General features: G+C 44.4%; 1 pseudogene; it reads left to right on the top strand.

Moving 5' to 3' along the window:
- The first annotated feature begins 4,556 nt into the window (after window positions 1–4,556).
- LOC123149367 (uncharacterized) overlaps window positions 4,557–9,622 on the top strand; it is an 8,710-nt pseudogene continuing 3,644 nt past the window's right edge.

Below are 9,622 nucleotides of genomic sequence, written 5' to 3'. Positions count from 1 at the left end.
CGATCATTTGGCTAGTTGGGCCAAAGTGCCCAGTAGAATAGGCCCTTCTCCTTTTCTTTTTATTTTTTTCTTTTTATTTTTGGCTATTTCTTTCTGTTTGCAAATTGTTTGGCTGCCAAAACATTTGTGAAAAATGTCCAACCAAGCCAAACAATTATGATGCAATTTACTGCACCGCTACAAAAAGTTTGGGAACAATATAATCTCATTTGAATTTTGCATATTAAAAGAGTCAAAAGGGGGGTTGTTGGCTTTTTATTCAAGATGTTAGAGTCGTCTAGGGACTTTAGATGATGTTGGTCCCCTGAACATAATTCACAATGGAATATTTTTAAAATTATGAACTTTTTAGTTCCTGGATTGGGACAACTTTTATTTTCACCTCATACTTGAATTTCAATTGGAGCTGGAATTTGAAAAGAGATCTTATTCCAATGTGATCGAGCATTGTTTAGCAACATGATTAGCTTAATCATAAAGGGTTACTATAGCTTAATTATCCAGGCGTCACAGTAGTGCTTGGCATTGGTTGGTGATGAACAATGGTTCTCTGCAGTGGGGGTTGAGTGGTGTGCGTGCGCGACCCCGGAGACTCGATCAGGACAGCAGAGGCTCAACGCGGTGATAGCGGCGAGGCGTGCGGCAAACACAGGACACAGCGACAGACCAAGACACTAATGGTGAGACATGTGGTCAAACAAAATGTGCAGGGGTGCTGAACCAGTGTTGACGCGTACCAGATTCAAATTGGTGACTGTTGCATTTAGTCCCACGTCGGTTGTGGGTGAGGGAGGGGACATAACACGACTTATAAGGGCAGGCCCCTCCTAACAGGCTAGTCTTTTGGGGGAGAGGGCGCAAGGCCTCTCATAAGTCGGTGCTGCTCTTCGGTTAGCAGAGCCGAGATTACGTAACAATTGATATCAGAGCCCAGGTGTCCAGAATACTTCTCGGTGGACTCACGGGTGGTCGGTCATGGTTGGTGGGCTGGAAATGTTGGTGTTAGCAGGCCCATGGATGATCGATGTGTGAGGGAGAGATTGTTGGATTTAGTCTCACATAGGTTGTGGGGGGAGACATAACGCGATTTATAAGGGCGGGGGTGTCCCCTTCTAACAGGCTAGTCTTTTAGGGTGAAAGAGCCCAAAGCGTCTCATAAGTCGGTGTTGCTCTTCGGTTGGGCCTAATAACGCAGCTGGAACGGAAACACTGATGTTAGCGGACCCGAGATTACATAACAACACGTGGCCTTAAGTGCAACCTATCACTCGTAAATACAAGTGTCTGTCCTGTAAATAGGATTAGTTAGGCTCAAAACACCGACTGGCTGGATTTTCTAGCGTGTCAAACCGGAAAAACTCATTAACAGATGAATGATAAACGTTTTAGAACAAAACAAACTAACCATGACACGTTTTGTTATTGAAGAAGCATAGTTCAAAACCATGTGGATAAGCTTAATCAAGAATGTCTAATTGTAAAAAAAAAAGTTAGGCGTGCGCTGGCCAGCATTGCTCCACGTTTCTCATGCCAACTTCACCGTGCGACCCCAAACGGATGTCCGTTTTATTTGGATTCTGTCTGTTTGGGTAGGGATTTGGGGTTGTGTCCGGGCGTGTCCTAGGATGTGGTGGTCGTGCGCCCAGCGCGCAGACGCATCCCGACTGCATCCTGTCCGCGTATTATTTCTTTGCAAGTCCTTAACTTTATTTCATCATTCATTTTTGGTACATGAAAAATACATCATCACATTTTGACTAGTAAAGTAAGACCAAAGAAAACAAGAACCACAAGAATACATTTTAAAAGATACCCAACTTCCATAACTACTCCCTTGAGTTGGGTTAGGGCCTTCTCAATGCACTCGTTGTTGATCTGTGTAGGAGGAGGAGGCTCGATCTGGCATCCTCCTTTCTTCTTCAAGCCAGATGTAGATGTTGCTTCCTCCTCACACCTAGTCTCATGTCTAGCCTCTAATCTAGCAACAAGTGCACTTGTCTCATTTACAGCATCTATGCTAGCTAAAAGTGCACAAACATGTACTAAATTTCGCTCTATCAATATATCGATGTACTCTTCTTCCCAATACCAAAACTTGCATCCATTCTACACAACAAAATTTGAAGTTAGCACAACTAGTCAAATCTAGAGCACAAACCGAAACTAAAAAAAGCGCATACCCCATCGTTTAAGCACTTGATGAACACCCATCCGAGATGTTCCGGCGTTGTAGACACGCGGCGCACGACCATCCTTGGACAGTGGTCGCACTTAATGAGTGGCAACGGTGCGCCGGCGAGCTTTTGGGCAAGCACCGAGCCCGGCCGGCCACCATTCGTGTATCTGCCGACGGACCACCGACGGTGCAGATCCGAGCGGCTAGAGGAGGAGCCACTGCCTACATGTGGCCTTGCGGCCCTGCCAGGGCCTTCCGGCGAGGTGCCCGGCCAGTCCATGGCGCGGCCCGGCCTCCCACAGCCGGCCGAGCTCAAGACCGACCGGATCCGCCCCAAAACCGGCCGGCGGGTGCGCAAATCAGGTGGCCGTGGTTGAGTAGCTCGGCGGCGCCGAGGGGAAGGCGTTGGGTGAGCTCATGTCCGAACTGCACGGCTGCAATGGCAACGGCGGCGGCGAGGGGAAGAGTGGAGGGGGTGCGGCCGGAGGGAGGGAGGGGGCGGATAGAAAAAGGCATGCGTTGTGCCACCGACGGGCGGGCCAGGGGAGGACACGCGCAGACGACCCGCGCGTCCGCGTGGTGTCCGTTTCACCCTAAAAGCGACGCAAACTTGGGCCGCGGATGGATTGAAAGCGGACAAAAGTTTGTTTGCAGCCACGCACTGGGTCGTCTCATTTGTTTTTTTTACCCCAAACAGACGAAGGCAGACAGGATAGAGTCGCGCGATGAAGTTGGCCTCATGAAACTAGTGACCAGCCACGCATGTTGCGACTCCTTCGTCGGTGCAGCCCGTGAATGAACATGTCCGCACTGCCACTGTACATGGGCATGCAGCAAGCTCTCCAGCCCTAGACACACCTGCATGTCGCCAAAAGAAAAAACAAATACAGGGCAGATAGACCAGCAGCGCGGATCCCATGGTGATGCGATGGCGCAGATTCCGGCCTACTTGATGCTCGGCCTCTGTTGTCATTTTCCGCTGCTAAAAGCGGGGACGTCGTTAGGTGCATCACTCTCTGAAGATGCCGGTCACCAGCCGAAGATTTACATACTCCCTCTGTTTTAAAATATAACTAGCAATGTGACCTGCGCATTTGCGCGTTTAGATTTGTTGGTTATTGTTATGTTCATTATATAATCTCCAAAGTATTATTATGGTATAGGGTAATTAATTCTATTCATTGAAAACCTGATAGTAATTAATTCTATTAACGTGATGGCTTGTTTTCCTATTGTTTTAATTATATAATAGATGCTTTTTCTATTCCCGTGCTTCAACTTCGATCATAAATTTAACCAATAAGACCGATTGTGATGGGAGCAACAATTATGCCAGTGAATTAGTATTCAAAAGAAGTTTTCAATTATATAATTTTTACTCCCACGGCAGTCGGTCTCGTTGGTTGAATTTATGGTCAAAGTTGGATCTCGGAAAGCACAGGCGCATTATATTTTGGAATGAAGGGAGTATGTTTTTAGCATAATATGCAAATGAATGTGGTGGCTTGTTTGACTTTCCTGTTAGTAATAAATAATCCATCCATTCCATAATACTCCCTCCGTCACGATTTAGAAGGCGCGTTTGGAAATTCTCTGGGACCTAGATGGTTATCTATTGATTGTGAGATGGGCTAAAAAAATAGAATTCACACTACGCATGCATATAGAAATAGTATATCAAAGTACTAATTAGCTACTAGAAATAAATGCAATGCACCCTAAACCTTGTCTATTATGAAAACGCACGCAAATTTAACTGTGCCTTCTAAACTGTGACGGAGGGAGTATAGTGCACACATGTTTTTTAAGATTAAATTTTGACCACAAATTTAACCGGTAGAATGCGGGTTATGTGTCATAAAAATGATACAATTGAATTCATATTCAAAAGAAGTTTCAATGGTATAATTTTTCAATAACTTGATTTATGTATTATTGATCTACTTTATGGATCTTGAAAAACGGGTAAGCACTACATCATGAATTATGAATTGAAGGGAGTACGAGAACAATATGAATAGTTTAAAATCTACGAAACCGAACATGGTGGCTTGAGTCGCATATTGCGTGGCAGTTCACTACTTTTGTATTGGTATATACTCTCAACTCATTTCACGTTAGGTGCCATGTGGGAGCTTATTATATATTATGGGGAAGGTGACCTACCGGCGGTTGGTGATTCATACTGCCGTTTAATATAGGCATCTCAACATCACGTTAGGAAGCTTCCTAGGAAATTTCCTCCGTTGAAGTTCTATAGTACATCTCAACATCATGTAAGCTCATTTGTTCTAGAAAGTTCTAGCAGTAGTACCACAACACATAGAAGCGTACCCACAGAAAGAGAGAAAGTGGCGGAGGAAGGGTGAGCGAGAAGAAGATGGTATCCGCCTGGACCATCGTTCCTGGTATTATCGCAACGTTGCTTGTGCTTTTCATCACCAAGTGCTGGGATCCCGTGGCGCAGCATTTGGGGCACCCATTCGACGTCCCCAGGCGCGTGGACGACCTCCTGGAGGGGATCCAGCGGCTGCTCGGCTTGACGGCGGACCACCAGCGCGATCGTCCCAGACCCTCGTCTGCAGACGTGCATTCAAGCATCGCAGCAGGCGGCACAAGTTATCATGGGCAGGAGGGATGCGCTGCTGACCCATGACCTTGGCGGGCCTCCTTGCCTGGCTTGGGAAGCACCTCAAAAACTACCGGGAGAGATGCTCTGTCGGCAAGCTAGCAGATCTGGAGCTTGAAAAAGTCAAGCTACTTATCGCCCGTGGGGAGGCATACTGGAAGGAGGCAATATCCGTTGGGCGACCCATCCACGGGCCGTTTCCAACGCGACCCTACGTGCCAACATGACCCTTGACAGAGCGGTCCACAGATGGGGATCAGGAATCAGGGCAATGGAACATATGCTTGTCCGGGCTCTCCGATTTGTTGAAGACACAACTCCTGGGTCCTTCGGGGTATGGGGCATGGGCGGTGTGGGCAAGACCACCCTTCTGGAGCTTGTGCGTGATTCTGGCTGGGAGTCCTTCGACCATATTGTTTTTGTGAAGGTTGGCAAACAGTACCATGTCCATAAGGTGCAACAGTGCATTGCAAACAATGTCGGAGCGTCATTGTCCTCCGAATCCAGTATGCAACACTCTGCTGACACCATTTATAATCATCTGAGAGACAAAAACTTCTTGTTGCTGCTGGATGACCTATGGAAACGCCTTGACTTGCAAGCAATCGGCATCCCACCAATTACTGGGGAACCGGGGCGGCATCGTAAAGTTATAGTAACATCAAGAAGAAACACCGTATGCGCCAATATGAGATGCCAAGAAAACAACATCATAGCTGCAGGGTGCTTGAACAAACAAGATGCGTTGCTACTCTTCCTGGATAAAGTCGGGAACCGCGCCATCCAAGCCCACTCTCGGATTCCCAGCCTGGCTAAGGAGGTATTGATACTATACTCAACTTAGTTCCACATTCAACCTGCTGTGCTATTCTAAATTGAGGTTAATTAGATTAAGTTTTACAACTCTTATCATTTGTACATGTCTTTCTAGACCGTCCATTGTTTGAAACTTATGGGTTCGCATCGATTTTTTTTCTACTACATCCTGACTAAGTATTAAGTAGTAGCATCTTTTTAACTTCTACTAGTAAAAACCTCATTTTACTAGCATATGTTGTGATATTTTTCTAGCATCTTTTTAACTTATGTTGTGATATTGACGTGAGTCGCCGTTCATCATCATGCATGATGCATATATGATTAGTGCATGATCATAAACGGGGGCGTCATAAGGACTCAACTCATTACTAGCATATGGCCCTTTCTCGGGCTGAGCAACCCATCACCGACGCTCTGCGGCTCCTTGATACGCACTGTTGCGTATTCGCGAAAAAACCCCCTTTAAAAACATTTAAAAAGACAAGGTTTTCTGAGGATGTTGCGTATTCACGAAAAAAATTCCTTTAAAAACATTAAAAAAGACAAGGTTTTGTGAGGACGCAAGTACAAATAAGTATGTATCTACCATGGTATAAAATTTTAGATCCAAATCCACAATAATATATATAAAGAAAATTCACGACGCGGATAGTAGCTAATGCAAACTGGGTTTTGAGATCGACCATTTTATTTGTCAATTTTGTTTATCATACTATGTTTCAATTTTTGCATCTAAATTTATGTGGTGTTACCAATACGACATCATTTTTTGTTTTTAGAATTTCTAAAATTTTAAGTAGGATTTTCTTTTAAAGCGGATGTGACCACTTTGATCAGGTTTGACCGATGAACAATACATTCGAAAAAATAGCAAATAAAAAAATCTGAAATTTTGTGACAACCCAGATGTTGTACACTAGGTGCGTGTAAATTTTTATGGTCAAATAACATCCGAGGAGCTCTAGCAAAAAAACAAAATTTGGCTTTTTTGTGAGCAAAATTTTGTTTTTTTTTCGCACGAGCTCCACAAATGTCGAAACACCACACAAATTTTCACACACCTAGCACACCCAAGCATCTTGGTTGCCACAAAATTTAAGAGACTTATAGTAGTTTTTCATTTTTTTCGAATTTACTATTCATTAGTCAAACCGGTCAACATGGTTAAAACCAGTCATCATGGTCAAAATATGATTTTGGACCAAATTTATCCGGTTTTGAGACTTGAAGGACCAAAAATGTCTACGAAAAAAATCTTGATATACCAAGTCTATATTTTTGGGGAACTTGGGACAAAAAACATACTTTTCTCAAACTTTAAAGACGTAGGACTACCGGGTCACTTCAGTCAGGTTTGGATCTGGATCAACCGATCAGGAGTGGGCCAGCGTCATTTAATTTCGATTAAAGTAAAAGACAGAACTACCCATTTAAATTTTTTGAGGGGGACTGAATGGAGCAGACTTATTAATTGCATCCTTGAAGTAACATCGTTGTGACATACTCTAGCACACCCTCTCTGTCCGATTTTTTTCTTTCTATTCTTTCCTTAAGAATAAGTGGTTCTCAAAAAAAGCTTCATGCGTATATTATCTTGAATTCAATATAGTTTACTGATCCAGATCAAAATAATACTCCCTCCGTTCTTAAATATAAGTCCTTTTGGAGATTTTAATATAAACTACATACGGATGTATAGACGTATTTTAGAGTGTAGATTCACTCATTCTACTCCGTATGTAGTCTATATTGAAATCTCTAAAGAGACTTATACTATCTTTGTACCGAAATACTACTAGTTTCCCCCAACTACAAGTATTTCGGGACAGAGGGAGCATTTAGGAACGGAGGGAATAGTTTGTTTAGAGCGATCAAAATCTTAGATGTAAGCAACATATCCCGTGAATGACCAATTTTGTGCAAACTTGCAAAAAAACATGTGTATCAGGTGGCAGCGCAGTGTGGTGGCTTACCACTAGTTCTGTGCGTCGTCGGTTCAGCTATGTCAGCGAAGGAAGATCCTGGGCTATGGCTGAATGCAATAAACAGATTGAAGAAGTCAAAGGTCCACAATAACCTCGATACAGATGAAGAGGTATACCAGTGTCTAAAATACAGTTTTGACAATCTGGCAAATGATGGACTGCGAGGCTGTCTACTATTGTGCTCTTTGTGGGCTCAAAACGAGAGCATCCCTAAGGAGCAGCTTATCCAATGGTGTATTGGGCTTGGTTTTTCAGAAGCTTCTGATGGTTTTGAAGGAGGGGAAGAGATGATCCATTGTCTGCTGGATGCGTCGCTCTTGGAGAAGAAAGGAAGCAAGGTGGTTGAGATGCACGACGTCATCCGTGACATGGCACTGTGGATTTTGGAAGCTGACAGCAGGGAACAAGCACCAATGAGAGATGAGAGGTGGAGCGTGCTGAAGCAAGTATGGATCGAGGAGACAGAACGGCCTATGGGGAATAGCAACATGTGGCCCATATGTGAGAGGAAGCTAGCACGGATGAAGGGCATCGAGAAGAACTGGCACACATTGTCTACCAATCATGCATGGCCTGCCAAGAAAGATTGGCCCAAGCTCGAGATGCTGGTAAAGCGGAAGGATTGCTTATCTTCACTACCAAGCATCTCTGATTTCAAAGCTTTGACCTTTTTAGATTTGGGTTCCCAATTTAGATTGGAGGAATTTCCAAAGGAGATATGTGAGTTGATCGAGCTAGAATACCTCAACATTGTGGGAAGTGGGATGTTTGCGCTGCCGATGGAGCTCGGGAAGCTGTCAAAGCTCAAGCATTTGCATCTAAGGCAAGCTTGGAACCTTCGAGCAATACCAAGAGGATTATTCTCAGGACTTCAGAACATTCAAGTGGTGGACCTTTTCTGTGACAGTTCGGAGCGTCCTTACCGTCCAAAGTCTGATGCTGTTTCCTTTTCTCCTCTTCTACTAGCATTGGCAGACCCAGAAATGGACAACTTGCAAATTCTTGGGATTTGCCTGCAGGGACAGAGTGCTAATATCGAGATCCTAAAGAAGATGAAGAGGGTGCGTGTACAGTCACTTTGCTTGCTTAATCCATTTTTCTGCAGTGAGCACCAGCAGCCCCAGGCAAAAAACTGCAACGTAATGAATTTGAAGCTGCTCGGCGATCTAGACAGCCTAAAGGAGCTGGCCATTTCTAGCTCTGACAGTTTGCGGGAGGTTGCCGCTGAATGGGATCCCACGCAGTCTCCTAGTAAAGATGTGCTACTCCCAAACCTCAACCATCTCTGTTTGGAAAACCTCAGTACACTGGAGAAAGTAATATGGAGGAATACAGGAAATCACCTTCGAGAGGTATATATTATCAAATGTGGAAGAATAAAGCATGCTACATGGGTACTGCAGCTTAAATTCCTCGAACTTCTGGATATTCGTGGTTGCACACGACTTGAACTCCTGGTTGATATATCAGAGCTGTGGCCTGAAGAAATTGCAAGTAATCCACCCAGGGTGATTTTTCCACAACTTAAAAGTATCACTTTAATTCACCTTCCAGAGTTATCTACCATCTGTGTGTTGCCTTGCGATTTTGAGAAGCTGGCCAGGCTTTCAGTTTCTTCATGTAGTAAGCTGACAGCCATTTCTACTCACCGTCCTGTCAATGCGGCCAGACCCGCCCTTCTTACAGTGGGTGAAGATGAATGGTTTGCTCGATTGGAACACAATCCCCACATTCGGCGTACCTCTCGCGCATTCATAGCAGAGTTTTTTGAGCCTATGATTTGTCATTTCGGGAAGTCTGTCCTGCGTTTTAGGTTGAACAAACTGGTTCGACACAGGCGGGCTGAATTAATTCCTCGCTCCCTGCCCTCCAAGTCTGAAGTTTTGGATTGCAGAATGGCTAGAGATGGAGGGCCTGATTCTTTGGAGTTATTAATAAGGTATTTGCTCTTTGTGTTCCCTATCTTCCATATGGCACACAAATTATTTCATCTGTTGTGTAAACATTCTTCGA

This window comes from Triticum aestivum, chromosome 7A (assembly GCF_018294505.1).
Source record: "Triticum aestivum cultivar Chinese Spring chromosome 7A, IWGSC CS RefSeq v2.1, whole genome shotgun sequence".
Lineage (NCBI taxonomy): Eukaryota > Viridiplantae > Streptophyta > Magnoliopsida > Poales > Poaceae > Triticum > Triticum aestivum.
The sequence above is the reverse complement of the archived record's forward strand: the minus strand, read 5'-3'. Positions and strand labels throughout refer to the sequence as shown.